We start from the raw sequence: 19,276 nt of genomic DNA, 5'->3' as shown, positions 1-19,276 counted from the left end.
TCTTCAGTCTGAGAAGCAATGTTGTTACCGCTTTGTCTCTTTTTTGGGACAAAGTGTTAGTTGCAATATTTATTCAGGAAAAATATTTGTGATTTTACATACTAAATAGGGCTGTGGGAAAAGGTAACATCTGGGGTTTTTTTAATTCTTTTTTCACTCCTAGAAAAGTGAATATTTTAGGTATGGTTAGAGCAACACAAATGTTTGCCTATCCCTATGGATTTTGAGCTACAACAACTCATAAAGAGGTTTTGGAACTCTTAAAAGCACTTTCTCCCTCATTTAATCAACTATATTTGCATGCTATTCGCCTAAAATTTTAGCTCCCCTCAGATGCTGAGCTATCCCTTAAACACAAGCAGTGGGGTCAGTGGAATGGCAGTTTAGATTCCTGGCAGCTCTGCAAACAAATTAGCTTGAAGAGGCAAAAGGCTCCTGAGGCACAGGCAGCTGGGAGTGTTGCTGTGTATGGATGCAATACCAGCTGCTGTGGAGTTCTCTGCAGGCTGGGAAGGGCTGCAGGGAGCTGAGGTGGGACTGCTCTGTTAGCAGCAGAGGCAGGGTATGGGGAGGGCTTGGGCTGTGCTCCGTGCTTGGGCAGGTTTATGTGCTCTGTGGTGTTCCTGGAGCAGCAGCAGCAGCCTGATCTTTCAGCTACTGATAAAGTGTCTCCTTGGTGTCACAGTTGGAGGCAGGTCCAGTTGAGCAGGCAGGGTATGTTCATCCCTTATCTTTGATGAATGGGAGTGTTTGCCTTGTTGGAATAATATAAATTTAGAAAATATACTCCCAACTCAAATGGTGTGTGGGGGGGATAGAATATAAGAAAATAAAGACAGTGTAGAAAGTAATCTTACCCCTAAGGAGTTACAGCTGGGCCAATTATCAAAGATTAGGAACAGGCCTGACTTTAACAGGCCACAGCTGTAACCAGTGAAAGAAGAGTTCTATAAAAGAGAGGGGTGAGAAGGGAACTGGAGTCAGTTGGTTATTTAGTGAAGAACAAAGAGTCAGTGCTCAGAGGAGAAACCCACGAGAAAACACCAAGAAGGTATGGAACTTTTGTGATAAGGAGACAACTGTATGGAACCCCTGTAATAAGATGACAACAAAATGGTATTTAAAAAAAAAAAAAAATTTTAAAAACTCTGCAATATTCCTGGTTTCCAAATGGTGAAGACCACTTTATTTTTCAGTTTGATGACATTAGCAAAGCTTTTATTTTTTTGTATTTTATTTCAAAAATAAAAATTGCTATTAAACATGCAGATGAGCAATATGAGTTGTCAAGCAGAGGTAGGCATGAGCATCTGTTGAGGTAATGTGGTATTTTAGTGTGTTGGAAGATGGTGGTGTGGAGATGAAAGTTCTTGTGTAGTGAGTTTTGAATGTGGAAGACTTGGGGCACAGAAGAATTAAAGATCAGTTTAGGACAACTGCTAATGACAACCCTATCTCTTCTGAATGCTGCCCCAAACTGAAGAATGCTGGGCTTTAAAGAACAGAAACACTCACAGCTGGGCAGTCCCAGCAGTGACAATGGGGGAAGGGCCCCTACTGTAAACTTTTGTATCTCCTGCAGAAAATGTAGCTCAAAAGGGATACAGGGAGAGTGATGAGGGACTGACCAAGCCTTAACAGTGTGAGAGGTTTACTGTTGACTCCCAGGGTACAGGGGTGACCACCAGTGCAAACAGCAGCATACTCAGCACTCCTGCTGGCAGTGCTTCTTGCAGTGAGTGTTTGGAGTGTTCTTGGTGAAAAAGATTTCAAAGTCACACCTTGGATCATCCAGTTACTGAAAGGAGTTGAGATACATGAAATTATGTGGGAATAAGCTGTTACACCGGGCAGACTGCCAAAGGCACAGATTCCTAGAGCTTTCAGACAGGTACTACATCTACAGAGCAGTAAGTACTGACTTTAGCCATGACTTTGTGACATCAGTGTTATCCTGACTGATTTAAACCAAGCACATAGCACTATAGATCCTTCATTTAACTTCCTGTGTTTTGGTGTTCCTCTTCCTCCTCCCCCCAGCACAAACGCTAGCACGTTGTCCTCAAATGGCTGCCAACCAGTTTTGGACTCTCATTATGAGATTCTCTGTGTCTACTCTCAAAAAAAAGTAGAGATTGGACACCATTGTGTAGTTTTACATGATAAGTTTTACTTCACCTTTATAGCAATTATAGTGATGATTTTGTGGGCTTTTGTTACCTTAATATTGTGAAGTTGCAGTTCTTTGACTTTTACTATCAGGATGACCAATTACTCTCTTGCTGAGTTTATGTTCTGTTGCTATTCTAATGGGATGAGTGAAGAGAAGAGGATATTGTTTATTTTTACTTTCCTCTGTAGGGCTTTGGTTTGTGACACTTCTCTGTGAAATTATCCATATGTTTCCTTAGGAGTTTTCAGGGAAGACTTAAGTTCACTATTACACAAAAAAGGATGATATCCAAAGTGCTGCTCTTGTTTTGCTAAATTGAATTTAGTTCCAAAAACTGTTTAAAATCAGTGAGATTTATGTCAAGGTTGTTTAAATACTTTCTACATTGTGAAACATGTTAGAATGAATTTAAAGTCTTTCATTTCCCCAAATTTATTCTGCACCTCCAAAGAAAAATAGAAATGGAAGGTAATTTCTTATAAACACTTGTAGGGGCACTTACAATGTTTCTTGAATTCCTAGAATTAAAAGCAACTGTGTGTAGTGCATCTTCCCAAATCCATGCAGCTAATTATCTCCAACAAACTTTCTAAAAGCAAACAGATAAGATCAGTATATCTCATAAGAGGAGCTTTACAAGGATGCTCTGCCTCTGATCTGGAAACAAAATTGATGGAAATTTCCCATTTCTTTTGGAAAGACTGGCAGTGGTTTTAGTAAATTATCTATTGGCTCTTTTATTAGAGGTATGTGGACAGAGCAACTGTATAAAGGAAGGAAACAAGACTTTTGCCATTCTTTCAATTATTCAACCATTTTAAAGAAATAATAAATTACTTTTGGCTATATTTTCAAAAGGAAGGCCAGTGGCATCTTGGCCTGGGCCTGGAAAGATGTGGCCAGCAGGACCAGAACAGGGATTGTCCCCCTGTGCTGGGCACTGGTGAAGGCCACACCTCAAGTGCTGTTCCCAGTTCTGGGCCCCTCACTGCAAGAAAGACATTGAGGGGCTGGAGAGAGTCCAGAGAAGGGAAACAGAGCTGGGGAAGGGTCTGGAGAGTGCTATGAGGTGTGGCTGAGGGAGCTGGGTGTGTTCAGCCTGGGGAAAAGGAGGCTTAGGGGAGACCTTACCACTCTCTAGAGTGACCTAAAGGAGGGTGTAGGCAGGTAGGGTCAGTCTGTTCTGCCAGACAACCAGTGATGGGACAAGAGGAAATGGCCACAGACTGCATCAGGGAAGGCTGAGGCTTGATATCTGGAAGCATTTCTTCACAGAAGGGGTTGTTAAACATTGGAGTAGGCTTCTTGGAGAGGTGGTGCAGTCACCATCCTTGGAAGTGTTCAAGTGAAGACTGGATGTGGCACTTTGTGCTTTGGTCTAGTTGACACAGTGGTGATCAATGAAAGGTTGGACCTGATAATCTTGGCAGTCTTTTTACTTACATAGAACCTTAATGGTTCTATGATTCTGTGATCCATACAGTGTGTGCTCTGTAAAACAATATATGTGATGAAAAGGGGCAATGTTCTGGAGGCAAGATTAGGAATACAAGATGCTTTACAGCCTGAGTGAGAAAAGGGCTCACATGGGATTTAAATACTGTGGACTGTGTGGTAACTTACTGCAGCCCTTAAAAATTTAAATACAGTCAGCAGTTCAGCTGGATGGACAATAAGCAGCAGTGTCAATATTGTCTTGCTATGACTGCAAAAATAGTAAGGTTTTTATTACTGTATACACAAGCTTTCATCAACTTTGTAGAACTCTTGCATACGATATTATATAGTGTTGCAAGAAAACTTTCACTTGAAAAGTACAAACCTACTACTAAGCAGATGAAGGGGGAAATGACCTAGAAACCGATGAAACTCTGCTGATTGTTTAGATGTTGCACCTTCTTGTTATGCTTATGAACTGCGAAGTGGTTTGTTAAATCCATTTCCAGATGCACGACTTTTACACGAGGGTGTCTTTGAGCCAAGGCCTGTGCTGAAGGCTAGGAAGTGACAGGCAGCTGCTTCTCCTGGTGGGAAGCTGGAGCCAGCAGTGTGGAATAGACAGTGTGGTGGCATCTCTTGGGATGTGTATCTGGACCATGGATAGCCCCTCTTTAGGTTGGGTCTGGGGAATGAGGCTGACTGTGGCTGAAGAAATGCAGCCTCTTAAAATGAGTTTGTGTCCCAGATGCAGAAGGGTCAGAAGAAAGGGACAGCAAATCAGTAACAGGATGGGAGGGGGAGTCTGGTTTGCTGTGGGCAGGCAAAACATGAAATCCTACCTCACATATGTGAGTGTTGGAGGTGATGAGGAAAAGCTCCAGGGAGATGGTGGAGCCAATTTTGTTGTTGATCTGAAATTAGCTGCCTTTGATGTTGTTTTATAGTGGTCACATCTGGGAAGCTGAAGGCTTGAGTTTTAGAATCTCAGGTCTAGAAATTAACTCTCTTCTAAAATGGGATCTGCCGTGCTTATTTTGTTCTTGTAAACTTTGTGTTTGCATGAAAATAACTGGAAGCATGTGTTATATATATATATATATATATATATGTTTGTCTCAGTCTTGTCCCATGTTACATCTTAAAAATCAGTGGAAATATGTTTGGGAGCTGTCTGGCTTTGATTTTTGGGTTTTGCAGGGTTTTGTTTTCCTTGGCATCTTATTGAATGTGCAAAGGAGGTAGTATGTTCAAGGTTTGCTTTAGAGCTCTTATGCTCTGGGAAGTTATGCACTGTTGTAGATGACAGTGAAAAGGATTTTCAAGGTGTTTACAGATAAATGAAATTGTTTTCAAACATATGGAGGTGTGACTTGCAAGATCACAAAGTTCTGACAGCACTCAAGAAAAAAGGTAATGCTTCCATGAAAGTTAAGGCCAGGCCAACTTCTATAAACTGCCCAAAAAGCAGCTTACAGCAATTATAGACTTAGTAGACTGAAATATATTTAAAAAAAGGCATTCCAAGACCAAGACAAGTGCTGGCATGCTTCAGAGCTCATCTGTGTCTGTCTAACTTATCACTCTGTGTAACAAAATATCTCCTGTATAGGAAGTGGTGTACAGGTCCAAAATACCAGCAGGTCTGGTAAAACCCACAGTGTTCTCAGTAGGGAAAACCATCTAGGACTTCCATTAATCATAGAATGGTTTGAGTTGAAAGGGACCTTAAAGACCATGTAGTTCCAATCCTCAAGGATATTTGTCAGACAAGGATTTTAAGATAATGAGAACACTCCAGTACCTGGCAGCACAGATAGAACAATGTGTGCAGGCGCTTGCTGTGGGTGAAGCAACAGATGGTCAAAGAAGCTAATTATGACAATAACAACTTACAATATAATGAGGTGAAACATGCAGAGAAGGAGACAGCTGAGAAGTTCTGAGGATTTCTGAGTACCACAAGGCACATGAAAGACATCAGTTTATCCATTTAGAAGCTCCTGTGACCTTTTGTGTACCTTGTGTAACTTGGCCATTGGAGTACTCAAATGAAAAGGAGTAACTTTTAAAATCATAATTGACAAGCAAGCCTGGTCCTCTGACTGTTGGTGCTTCTTATTTTCCTTTTGCTGGGTATTCAGGAGTTGTTTAATTCTTACAATTCAGCAAACAAACAAAAAACCCCCACCAACACACAGAAAAGCAAGATAAAATTTTGAAGAAATACAATAAAACTAAAGTCCAATATTTGGCCTTTTTTTAATAACAAAAATTTTTAAAGCTTCCATGTGGAATTTACTAATTTAGAGTTAAAACTCTTTTAGAGAACTAAGCATTTTTAAATGGGGCCTATTATAATGGGACAAGTAAACACCTCTTAATGATTCTTGCTTTGCTCTTTCCCTGCCACTGCTGCCTCGTGTCCTCCCACCCCATGCAGACTTCCTGACCCTGCCACTTAGCAGGGCACTGAGTGAGCCAAAAGAGCTTTGCCTTGGCACGCTTCTGTTGGCTGCATTTGGGTTTCAGTGATGAAAGCCAGAGAGGAAACAGAACCCAAAAGCTCAACAGTCTGGCAAGAGTGCTGCAGAGCATCAGATGTGTAAGGCATCCTACTACCCTCAAGTTTTCCTCAGACAGTTCTTTCCAGACAAGTTGGGAGGGGTAGAGTGGAGCATGTTGTGTGCTTGGATTTCTTGGATTGATTTTTTTTTTTTTTAAATCTGAGTTTGAACTGCAGAATCTTTAGCAAGTTCAGACTTGAGCTCTTGTAACTGATAATAAAGCAGTAATGTAATGGTTTTTCTGTGTATCAAGCTAGTAAAGAAAGACAGCAATTAGAATTAATTAGGCTTTTAAAATTAGAATTAATAGGATTTTTGAAGACAGGTTATGTTAGTTTATAACAAAGAAGGTTGGTTGCTTTGTTTTGTCCTGTTTGGTTTGGGTTTTTGTGTTGTATAAATACTTCTGTTCATTTTGTTTCCTCAGGAGGTAATTATAGTTGTGTTTTCTTGCTATTTAACAAGCTGATATTTCTCCTGGTCATAATTAACATGGATGAATTTTTTATGGCAATACAATCATGTTACAGCAAGTGTAACAAAAATCCATAGTGATGACAATGGTATTTGAGACAGTTTATCTGTAAGCTACAGATAAAACACACTTTTACACGTTGTAGTTATCCTCTCACAGACTCATTAGCATGACATATATGTGCTTCTATTTTTCTAAAGGAAGCAGTTTGATAGATAAAAACCATCTCAAACAGCAGAGAGAGAAACTTGATCCACTGTTCAAATACACTTTTTTTAATGAGGAGAAAATGAGTCATAACTAAAGCAGAGGGAGAAAGAGATAAATAAAAGCTGCTCACAATAGCTGATAATTATTACAAAAAGTACAGTGCTGATCTGGGAATCTAGCTGTTCAGAATAATACATTTAATAGCAGCATTCCTTGCTAAATTCATCAGAATGAGTGTCAAAATATTTAATTGGAAATGCAGGCATTCCTTCTTGCAAAAAGCACCTTGAAAGACCTTCTTCTCACTGTGGCCTGTGCATAAAGCTGTGAAGGGACCAGCAATGTTCATGTCCTCAGTCCCTTGAGGCTCTGTCCAGCTCTCTTTAAACTGAATGGCAAAATTCTTGCTGGCATCACTGAAGTGGAGGGGGCCTCAGGTATGTGCATTTTCCCTGTAAGTATGGATAATGCTTTCTTTTTTCCTGTAAAAAATCTGAGCAGTCTCACTTGCATCCAAAAATGTCAGTGGTGGCCTTTCTAAGTACCAGTATTTTTTCTTCCTGTCCTCCTCTTCTGCCTCACCTGCAAGAGGTTTATATCTAATCAGGATCCATGTGTCTTTCTCTGTTCCTGGCATAGATTTACACTGGTTTCAATTGAATGTAGGATTGCCACCATGAAGTGTAAGCATGTATAAAATTAAGTTTCCTCCATATAAATTTATTACTTTTACCTTAATTTTATGGTGTTTGTATGTTAGTGTTTAGTAGTGAAAACTGGTAATTTACTTTCAAAGGGCAATGTCAAAAAGAAAAAATTTAAGATACACTTGCTCTTTCTTGTTTTGGCACATAAGGTAACCATAACAATGGTTTTGGTGGAAAATTGTTGGGACAGCTGTACATAAATGATAAATTACATGGACTGAATTTTAATGGAAATGGCTTTTTGTTCTCAGATTTGCATCTATTTAATGCGAAGGGAATGAATGCAAGCTTGTTCTTCAGTCATTTGCAGGAAAAAACCAGAAGTTTGTTATTGGTGTTTTTGTAAACAAATCCAAACAACTTCAATAAATAATGGAGAGAGAAGGAGGAACAGGCAGAGTGCTAACTTCTGATCATACTTACCCATCTGTGTTCTGTGACAGTGTTCCTTATTTAATTAACAGTAGTGCACAAAGATCATAACATTGTTTCTGACACTGTAAAATTAATAATTTTCCTGTTCTGAAGAGCTGGTGGTTTAAAAATGCTCCCTCTTGAGTTATTTAGTCAGTAAGAATAATTGGTGAGAAATTGACCTAAATAATATTACCAAAGAGATAGCTTTGCCAAGTAAAGCTGGTTTAAATATTTAAAAGAATGGAGATGCACTGTCAAAGGGACACAGATATTTGCTTCATTCTCCAGAAAGCTCTTTATGCATGACGGTGCACAAATACCTATAGGGTAAGGACTTCAACAGTGCTGGATGAAATCCAAGGAACTACAGTGTAACAAATAGGTTACTGGAAAAAACCCTGTAAGCTAGCAAAGGTCTCATTTGAGATGTAAAATAGGCAGTTTTATATTTTAGGGAGAAGGAAGATAATAAAACACTTTTAATGAAAAGAAATATTGATAAATAATACTGTTCTATTTATGCAGCAAAAAAGATCTCAAAATACAACATGTGGTCTTGAAAAAAAAATCAAATTTAACAAAGGATTGTCAGAGCAATGTAGAAGAAAAGCGAAAAATCCAAGTATTACTGAGACTATGATGAATTAGAATAGTTTTTCTGCCATCTTCCCAGGCCATGTGAACTTGAGTTTTCAAAATAAGTCCAAATCCAAACTGAAGTGTCATCTCTCTCTCATACCAGGTAAAACCTTTAGGAGAGGTATTTAAAACAGTAGAAGGAAAACTGTAGACTTGGCTGCAAAGGTTTCAAGCAGCCCAGTTGTAGATTTCTGATAGTGAAAAACTTAGAGAGGTTGCTACCATGCCTGCTAAAGGTTAAAATCCTTTCCAAGCAGTGAAGGAGAGCAGATGTTCAGCAGGTAGAATGTAGAAGCAAGATAGAAATTAGTCTTCCACATAAACATTACTGGATAAATATATAAATATGTAGTACTTCAGATATAGAAAATTAGAATGCTGCATCCAGGGAAATGGACAAATGATGTCTTCTTTACCTCATTGAAGCAAACATGGTTAAGGAAGCAAACAACTTCATGAATAAATTTAGAAATTACTGATGTGCTGAAATGTTTTGAGTAGAGCACTTGTGAAATTTAAATAATTTGAAACTTGTGTGAAGACTTCTATGTGAAACAAGTAGAGAAAAAGATTCTTTGAATAGGAATACTTTTGTCCTGTCTTAGCAGGAATAAAATATTGCTACTTCTTAACTATACAATGGCATGTGAGTCATTATGTAACCTGCTTTTTTCAGGTGACAAAGGCAGTAATTTTACCTTGACAATGGTTCCTTCAAACATAAACAGGCAAAAGAGTTGTCACAGATATTGCATGCTACTGGTAATAATTGTATCCCTCCCAAACTTCAAACAAAACCTGCTCTTGAAGCAGACTAGGGGTCTGAGATTAGGTCCTCAAAGTGATATTTAGAAGGCTTTTTTTGCTTAAAGCCTCTTAAGCAGCTGGCAACTGGTGCAGTTGCAAACTTGTGTTTATGTTGTATTGTTTATATTGGTGCCCTGGATTTTATGAACAGCTATGATTAAAAGATATTCTTCTGGCATTGTGCTATCCCCCATTGCCAAAGATACATTTTTTCCAATGCTTTTAGATTTGTGTTATCCCCATTTAAAAGGAAGGAGTAAATAACTTCTATAAGCCTTCAGAAATCTCTGTTAATGTCTCATGGCACTTACTGGGCCTGTCTCCATGTTTCTCTCCATCTTTCCCAGTCCTGTCTATCCTTGGGAACCTTCTTAAGCAATTGAATTTTTAAGTTTTGTTGGGAATGAATGGAATAATCACCTGTGGCTTCATGGTTTTGGTTTTGCTTCATTCCTCCTGCATCATGGCAAAAGACAAGCTCTGTTAATCACACTGGTGTCTTCCAAAATCATCTCAGCCTAGTGTTGTTCTTCTGTGAGCTTTCAGCTGAATAGGATTTACACAGGTGTCCTTGTCACCTTTTAAAAGAAAATCTTTACTTGAGACTCTGGCACAAACCCTAAGTATATAAATGAGTGCTGGTATTACTTTTGGATCATTGTCTTCTGAAGGATGAATACACCTGGGAAGTAAAATCAATAGAATGCAGAAGCACATAATAACAGTTTACAAAAACCAAAACAAATGCCTCAATCCAGCTGATAGACAGGTTTCATCTTTCTGTTCTCTGTAGTTGTTAAAAACACTTTCTTCATTGAGTCTTTTTGGTTTCATTTGAATTAAAGGCAGTCTGCAGTTAAATGGAACCTGCTGTTGTTTTCATCTTGTAAGCAAAGGAGATGTTTATCAGCACTTGTGTTATTTCACTGTACACTTTTCACACTGCAGAAATTTCAAAGCATTTACTGCTGTAAAACTGGGCCTGTTTTTGAAGAAGAACTCTAGCATTAGTTGATTTTGCTCGTAGAAGTGTAAATGGGGTGCAAAGTAAATTTCATGTGATTTTCTCATTTTTCTTTTTGGTGAAACTAGCTTGCAACAAGCTTAGATGATAAATGAGTGTTCTAATTTCTCTCTGCCTTGCAAGAAAAATTTAACAATATACAATATTGTTCTTGTATCAATATCCAATATAACAATAGTTGTACAGTTTTAATATGTGAAGCAAAGTAATACAGTGCATTTTAGCAAATGCTTTAGATTTCTAGAATAATTTTTCATTGTGTCTTCAGGTATTCAGTTTCCCCTTATCTTAAACAGAAGCTTCCAAGTGCATGGTGTTGTTCACAGTAAATGTACCAAATCTCTTCACTAGCTTTGCATCTGAGGAAAAAACCAATATATTAGCATGTAAAATGCTTTGAACATTGGAGGAGTACAGTATAAGAAGCAGATAACTTTCAGATATGTTTTAGTCAGTGCTCCCTTTGTGCATAGCAGAATTTTAGTCCCCTGGGGAAAGATTTACTAAGCATCAAACCAAATTATTGCCTTTTCTGTTAGAAGTCACATTTCTGAGTTTAACAGAGAGCTGACTTTGAATTGGAAAAATAGTTATCTAATTAAAAGCTGAAAATGACAATGTCAGGAATGTTAGTTATTCTGAGCAAAATAGTCAGAAAGCTGAGGGAGAGGAAATAAAGACAACTGAAACAATGAAGAATTATGTAAATTAAGAAATTGAATGCTGTTTGGGACGGCAGGCAATTTTAGAGAAACAATTCAGGACAAGAACTCTTAATCATGATTTTTCAAGCTAAATATGAGTGATAGTTATAGAGAAAGGTAAGACTTTGAAGACATTTGGAGTTGAGTTAGTGCAGTGACATTGCAGCTATCCCATCCCTTATAAGATTTTTTATTTCTTACACTTCTTTTTAAAAATGTGTTTAACTCCTTTTTTGGAGATATGCACTTATTGAAGGACTATATGATGCAGTATGGATGGTGTAAGCCAAAAAAGCCAGGCATTGTAGAGCTCAGGCTCCTTGTTTCTGGCTCTGAACCCACACAGACTACACATGAAGTCTCTAAAATCATCCTTTGTGCTCAGAAATGTTTGGATATTGAGTAGGGAGGCTGAAGAGCGTGTGGCAGCAGCTCTCAAGGGTTCACTCAGCAGGTATCACAAGTCATCTGCTGCAAATAATGAAGTGTGCGCTCACCCACAGCTAAACAGAAATTGAGACTGATTGAACAGATTCTACCATGTGAGGTAAAAATACTTTTCTTGAACCTCAGTGAGGAACGGCTGATATTTCATCATTCCTTAAACTAGAATAAGACCCATGTATAATATCTTTTTCTATGAACGAAGGCTTTAGGAGAAGTTTAAAATGTCCCAAGGATCAATTTAACTTTTTACTAAACATGCACATGAGTAATGTTCGCATATAAGATTATGGTAGATTAAATTTCAAACTGATTCTTGGATGCATTTGTCATTCAGCTGATGTAATGGCTGCTTGATTTCCTTTTTTAGCTGCTTGCTACTTCAAAGCACTTTATTGCTCTGTTCTAAAAATTCCATTAATTTATCTGTTGCTGCCTTTTATAGTCTCAAAAGAATGTCAGCCTTGCTGTGAGAAACGAAAGTACTGCAGGGAGGTGATGAAGCAGTAACTGCTCTCCTCAAGACTCAGCTGCATGTTCAGTCCTTTCTCCAGGATTGTTTTTGGAGGTGCTCAAGGCAGAGCAGCCTGTGGAAGCAAATGTGCCTCAGTTTCAAGTCTACACAGAGGCCAGAGCGGATTTCTGCTGGTTGTAGCTCTCATCCAAATGAGGTTTAGCAGAGGAATGTGCTGGTGGAAGACTGGGAACTGCAGCTTGTGATTTATTAATACGTTTTCTCCTCTTTTTTTTCATGAAGTAGAAAGAAAATAGCCTTTGCATGTTGAATTTACTATTCAAGCCTAATTTATTGAATATACTGACTCTAATACCAGAAATCAATCATCTTAGTATAGATACTACCTGAAACTCTGGGCATTGTTCTTGTAGTGCCTTGTTTTTATCCATTGCTTTCTTCTGGATAATAAGGCCAACAAAATACTTACTCTCTATTACATCAACTGTTTAAGATAACCTTGATAAAAGTTAGCTTTCAGCAAGTTTACCATGTGATCATTGATCATTGTGACTTTCATCACTGACTCTGACAGCTGAAATACTTTTCACTGGCCCTTCCCTGGTTTTTGAAAGCTGAACAAAACTAATTATCGAACTAGAAGTTTGTTCCCTTATTGTTGGTATTTCAACAGCAGTTGGAAAGTTCATTAAGCAATGCTCATTATATTTGTACTGCAGGGGCTGCTGTGTAGTTAATTCTGTCGTTAAAGAATTTAAATTAAATTTTGTGCATACTCAGCATAACCTTGTGTTACACACTAATGTTTAGTTTGAATTTATTGACTAATTTTTTAAACATTTCAATGCAGACTCTATTATATGTGTTAGTAGCCTCTAGGTAGAGAGCTCCCAGAATCATAGAATGCTTTGGGTTGGAAGGGACATTAAAGTTCTAGTCCCAGCTCCCTGGTGTGGGCAGGGATGTCTCCCACTAGACCATGTAACACAGATCTCAGTCCAGCCTGGCCTTGAGTATCAGGGATGGGGGGGTCCCCAGTGTCTCTGGGCAACCTCTTCCAGTGCCTCATTGCCCTGATAGTAAAACATTCCTTCCTAATATCTAATCTAAACCTACCCTCATTCAGCTTCATTGAAAACAAAAAAAAAAAAAAAAAAATCTTGAAGTAATTTAAAAGCAGAATTAAAGGTTGCCTTGTAAAAGTGTAAAAAGCAATCATTCAGCTTCCATCTATTTCTTTTTGCTAGGCCGTTGTAGTCTCTTTAGATGAGACGTCCCAGCCATTTCAAGTAATCCTTGTATTTACAGAGATGAAATGGGGTAAGCTATTGTGAATCTGTAGCAAAAGCTGTTCTGCTTCATAATTAATAATGAAAATATTCTTCCCCTTTCCAAATACTAAAAGGGCCTCCTCTGTGCAGAAGCTAATAGCAATGTATTTTGTTTCTATTCACATGTTGTGTTTTGTCCACTTGGGCATCAGGAGGGATGTGTGTGTGCTTTTCTCTTCTGCTGTAAGTGTGGAAAATGCTATCAGGTTTTCCTGATCTTGTATCTGAAGTTTCAGCACAGTAATTGGGCAATAGAATGTGAGCTGGTAGTGATTGTGCATGTAATCAAGCACGGGAAAATATTTTTGCTTTCTTGGCAAGGTGAAATACAAGGTGAATTTTGAAAAGGAAGAGAGACTAAGTGTGTGGACAGACTGTTCCAAAGCTATACTTTCTGTGATTCCATAACAAAAAGCAGCATTGTGCATATTTGTGTATTTGTGGGGCTCTGGTTTGTACATATTTGAAAGCCAAATTTATTCCTATGCAAGACTTGTAGTGTTAAGCCCATGTCTTAACCAGGCAAAATACAGTTAAGGGAATAAAATCTACTTCACCTTGTGCATTTAAACTTTGATTAATTAGCTTGTTATGGCTGGGAAGGTAAGATTGGGAAAGAGGAGCCAACTTTCTTAAAAGAGGGATTTAGTTTCTTTCTTTCCCTCTTACTTTCTGAAGAATTTCCCAGGGGCATTTGACTTTGCTTAAATGGATCATTATGGAAGGACCAGCAATCTTAGGTACAAACAGTGGGAACAGAAATTTCCTCTCCATTGCTCAAGTTGCTGCACTTTAGGAAGAGAATGAGGTAGTTATAGCATGCTAGGCTGTGGGAATTGAGGCTAAGTGTGGGGTGATACTTTGTTTCCTGGCACTGTATTTCCGTAGGTTACCACCTCCTTTATGCCTGTCACCTTAAAGCCTCTTTCCTAGCATCTCTTCCAGACACTGACGGCATTGCATGGTATCTTAGACTGATAATGAGTCTGAATGTAGATGCATTAAATTTTTGCACCCAAAAACCGAAATGTAAGATTCCTTTTTTTTTTTTTTTTTTGCTTTGTACAACAGTGAGTTTGAGGTCTGTTTTGACCAAGATATGATCTAGATCACCAGTCATTCATTTATACTTTTGTACTTTGCTTCAGGGTAGCATCCTGCCTCATCTTCCCTTTCAGAGGAATGGTGTGACTGCTGGGGTCTTCAGACACCAACATACAGTTCAGAGCAGTTGCTCACATGACCACTGTACAAAAGGGAATCCAACAGCTCTTCATTGCTGGACTCATGCCTCATAGTCTGATTTAGCAGAAGTGTGGCTTCTGCAAGGGGATTAGGCTGTGCAGTTGCAAAGGAGTGGAAGCCAAAGTTTTGACTTATGGTATTAGGAATCTATTAAAATTAGTGAGTAGACTTGATGAGGATAGTAATGCACTGAATGGCTTTATTGCTGAAGTGAATTTAATCCTTTTAGCCTTTTTGCAGAAATTACAAAGCTTGACAGGGTTATTAGTGAAGTATTAATGAAATCCACCAAGCTGTGAAGATGTCTGCAAAGTATAGCACACAAAACAGAGTTCATTTTTGAAGTTTCCAGGGGGGTAGTGCTGTGAAAGAGAAGCTAAATGGGCAATGGCAAACAAAATTAAAAACAGTAGCTTAGAGACAGACAACCTCTCACTTCACTACATCTAGCAGATTTTTGACCATCACTTTCCATATGAGTAAGTCTGGCCTATCAAGTGGGATGATAAAAAGAGATGGATGCTAGATAGTCATTTTAATTACCTGGATTTGTTCCATTGAAATGTGGTTGCCAGGATATTGTTGCCTGAGTTATATAGAAGACATGCAGATGCTATATTCTTGCTTGTACAGAGGATGAAAACATTTTTGCAAAGTTTTCCCATTTGAACATTTCTAACGCAATTGCAAAATCCTGTTTAATAGTCGTAGCTGAAGTGTTGCATTACCTCTGCTCCTCAACTTGAACAGAGAAGTTACTCTGGATATGAAGAATCCATCTGATATGAAAGAAACAAGAGAGACCTCAGCAAGGTAAGAGATTAAATTTGAGGCAGATATTTTAATTTAATTTCTGGTTTTATACTTGGATAAATTAACATTTTCAGATCAACTGAACATACTGCTCTACCAATCTCACTTTTATAGACTAATATAGGATTATGAAATGACTAAATTTTAAAGTAGGCTACTTCAGGCTGCTCACTGAGATGCTTTGCCTTGCAAGAGTATATATATACAAGGTCCCTGTTTGCCATATCAGTGACATATCAGTGCTAAAGCTGCACTAACTCAGCAAAGACAGCATAGACCTAATTAAGTTCTTGTAATGCCTGGACTGTCTTCAATATCTCACTTAAAGATGGCTTAGCTCTATTTGTTGTAGAGCATTAGGACTGCACAGGTTCAGAGGAGGACTTAAAAAAATTAGATTATGACTTTTGAGTTTATAGGGAAAGGAATAAAGTGGTTCCTGCAGCATAAACATGCAGTTATCCCAGAAAAAAACAGCACATAGGTTCAAAAGCTAATAGGCTTTAAAAAGAACCATTTTAATTCTTCAGTTTAATTCTTCCTTCCCTTTCTTACAATTGCATAAATAACTTGAATGTAGAACAGGTATGGGTTTCTTTAATCATCTCTGAATGATTGGAAAGGGCATAAAATTACTCTTCATGGCAGAAAATAATTGGTTTAGGGGCTACATATTTGGGTCTGACTTCAGTGATTTTAGATTTCTTCCTGCCTTTTAATTAATTCTCACATTGCTGAAGGCATTTTGGGGTTTTTGGCTTTTTTCCCTCCCTTTCCCTAAATGCTTCACTAACAAAATATTCTGAAATCCTGTTCATTAAATATTTTTACTTGTATGAACATATCATACTTCCTAATAACTTCAGGTTCTTTCCTGGGAACAATGTTTGCTTAACATTCCTCCTTTGCAGTCTTCATTCTACCATGGATTTGCAAACAACCCTTCTTCCCCACTCTTTGTTCTTGTGGCTTGCAGGAGTTAAATTCTCCTAACAGTCAGAAGAATTGTTCTAAAGTTCCTGTGATTTGGCTAAGAAGTAACATCTATTACCCTTGGTGACAGCAGGGGTGACAGCTCCCAGTTTCCTGCCTGATTACATTAAAGTTTTACTGAGGATTTTATCCTCCCACTTTTAAGAAGTTGTTTAGCAAAAAAAACAAAAAACAAAAAACCAAGACTTTAAAAAAAGTACTTGTTTTGTCATATCCTAATTAACTTATAAGAACAGTGTTCCTGACAAATCTCAGAAGGACACAGCATATGGAATGCTGTGGATTATAGGTTGGTCTGGATAAACAGAGAGGCAGAACATGAAAACTATAAGTAAAATCTTACAATTTTTATTTCCCTGCAGCTGGGTAGTGTCCTAGTCACCCACCATATAACTCGGTTTACCCATAAAAACATATGTTACCAATGTGTCCAAGCCAATGAAGGTGTACACAAAAGGCAAGGCAATTTTACCACACTGAGAAGGGGCATGAGGTGGTCTGTGGTAACCACCCCTGATACAGAATTGTGTTTTGTCCATTAGATTTCTGACTGAAGTGTCAAAAATTGGATAATAAAATGTCAGGTAACTGTTAAGTCGCTCTTAGAAGGAAAACAATCCTAAGCTTTATTTGAGGAAATACTGGAACTTTTCAAATAGTGCTTCTATTTTATTGAATTATCTTTCTTCCATGGCACTGATCTGGTAAGGGAATAATTTTGTTTTCCTCTAGTGCAACCACAGTTTGGTTTTAATTATGCTGAAATGTACATATTTTTTTCCTTCTTGGCTGGAGAAATCAAATGGAATTCACTGATGTTTTAGCAAACAATAGATACTTGGCTGAGGTGCCTCACAACTTAATGCTTATAAGGCTTTAAACATAGCTGTGCTCTCAAATTTTTCCATAAATATGATCACACTCTTCTTGCTAGGCTTTTGTTGGGCTCCTGAGCCCACAGGGCTTGCATGCAGTCAGCTTCCAGGATTTTGGTATGCACTGATATGCTTTCCTCCTTTGGCTCTGGCATTTTTCCTCTGCTGCTGCTTCACAGTAGTAGAAATCTAAATCCCAACTGTTTAGGAAACATCCTAAATGTCTGGGGGCTTGTCTTGTTTGAGGACAAGTAACTGACTAAGAGATTGCTCACATTACTCCATAGATTCTTTGTCTTAAGGCTATGGTTCAAGTCTTCAAAAAATGATACACTAGAAGAAACTGTAGTTTTCAGGGAGTCTTAAAACAACATGAAACTTAATGGCATGAAAAACACCCAGTTTCAAAAGAAACAAAACAAAATCTTCCTTTGTCTATATCTTGTCTTACCTGCCTAAAACAGTCTGAATGAATGAATCTGTCATTATTGTCTTCTAAACCATGATGTTCATCCAGCTTAGTACAGTTTATCTTGACTAGGTTTTTGCTGCTCACCTTGTCTATTTCTTATTTTCCTTTTTCCAGCTTTGTGAAAATTCTGCCAGTCTCCTCTTTGTTTCTGTGGACTCAGTCATGACTCATAACTTCTTCCCAAGAGACTCCATCTCCTTTTTTCCTCTTTGTTTAAAGATGACTCCCAAACACCATCCTTAAGATGGATAATATTAGCAGCTCTAGCTAACTCTGGCCAATATTCTTAATACTCTATTTTTATCGTCAGAGCAGTAGAGAAATTTCAGCTTTTTCCATTGTTCCTAGCTTGGTGAATATATCTACTCTATAGCAGAAAAAGCCCCCTTGTTCTATGGATCCAGCAATTTTCAGTGATAGTGTTGTACGAACTCTTAATATGCTTATATACATATAAAATTCCCCAAATTATTACCTATTCCATTGACTTCCACTTAATTTGCATATGTGCACATGTTGAAAAATATAGCATCACTCCAGCTGGATTCCTGTTGGTTTAGTGCCATAAGTCAAAGGAATGCTGGTAGAATTTGACGTGTAAAATTCCAATTGGTACGGTGACTTTTGCTGAGTTTTTCTTGCCCCCTCCTGGATGTCAGGTCATTTAACAGTTTAATCACCCAACCACTTGTGTAAGCAACTGTTTGTTACCTCTTTTATTTGATGGTGAGCTGCTTTCCTGCAAACATCAGGCTTTGGATAGACAGCTTAAATTTATATAGCTTTGTCTGCATCCTTATCAAAGGCAAAGGATGAAGTTATTCTGAACCTTGACTTTGCCACATCTATTTACTGAGTTCTGTAGCTTGTAAAGTTGTATAGCATTTACACATCCTTATTTAAGATTTGACTGTCTAAATTTTTAATATGACAAGCTGATAATAAGATTTTGCATCTTAAATTTTTGTAATTGCCTGATGTCAAAGTTGTGCATTTTCTCTACTCCAGCTGAAATAGCTTCTCTTTATTTAGTTGTCCTGTTGGCTGAATTGCTCCCAGTTCATGCCGATATTTCCCAATTATTTGCTTTTAACTGAGGGTTTTCAGAGCTTTGGTTCTGTTGAATGTAAACTCAGTCACTGCAAGAAACCATGAAAAGAGAAACCTAATTGAAGGGGTTTTTAAAATGTGTTTTGGGCTACAAAATGCCCAAATAGAAATATGTTTTAATCTATTGGGAAAAATGTATTTGCCAGACACAGCATTCCATGTTTCTTTTGCAAAGAAAGTAAAACAGGGATGGCTATATAAACAAATACCAAAAACCATTTTGATGTGATCAGGCTTTGAGGAGTTGATGAGAAGATGCAATGATCTAGAACAGATTCAAAGGTACAAGGCTGAGCAGCCCTGCTAGTTTTTAGAGACTAAAACTGGAAAAGAAACAAGTGTAAAAAATGTAAATGTA

The 19,276-nt window shown here is 38.0% G+C and overlaps 1 protein-coding gene across 1 annotated transcript in view; it reads left to right on the top strand.

Annotated features, from left to right (window-relative positions):
- The first annotated feature begins 15,245 nt into the window (after positions 1-15,245).
- IRAG1 (inositol 1,4,5-triphosphate receptor associated 1) overlaps positions 15,246-19,276 on the top strand; it is a 71,863-nt gene continuing 67,832 nt past the window's right edge. Inside the window, exon 1 of the mRNA XM_058026118.1 lies at positions 15,246-15,468. The gene's annotated coding sequence lies outside the window, so the exon portion shown is untranslated. The remainder of the gene's footprint in view (positions 15,469-19,276) is intronic.

Source organism: Melospiza georgiana, chromosome 6, assembly GCF_028018845.1.
Source record: "Melospiza georgiana isolate bMelGeo1 chromosome 6, bMelGeo1.pri, whole genome shotgun sequence".
Taxonomy (NCBI): Eukaryota; Metazoa; Chordata; class Aves; order Passeriformes; family Passerellidae; genus Melospiza; species Melospiza georgiana.
The sequence above is the reverse complement of the archived record's forward strand: the minus strand, read 5'-3'. Positions and strand labels throughout refer to the sequence as shown.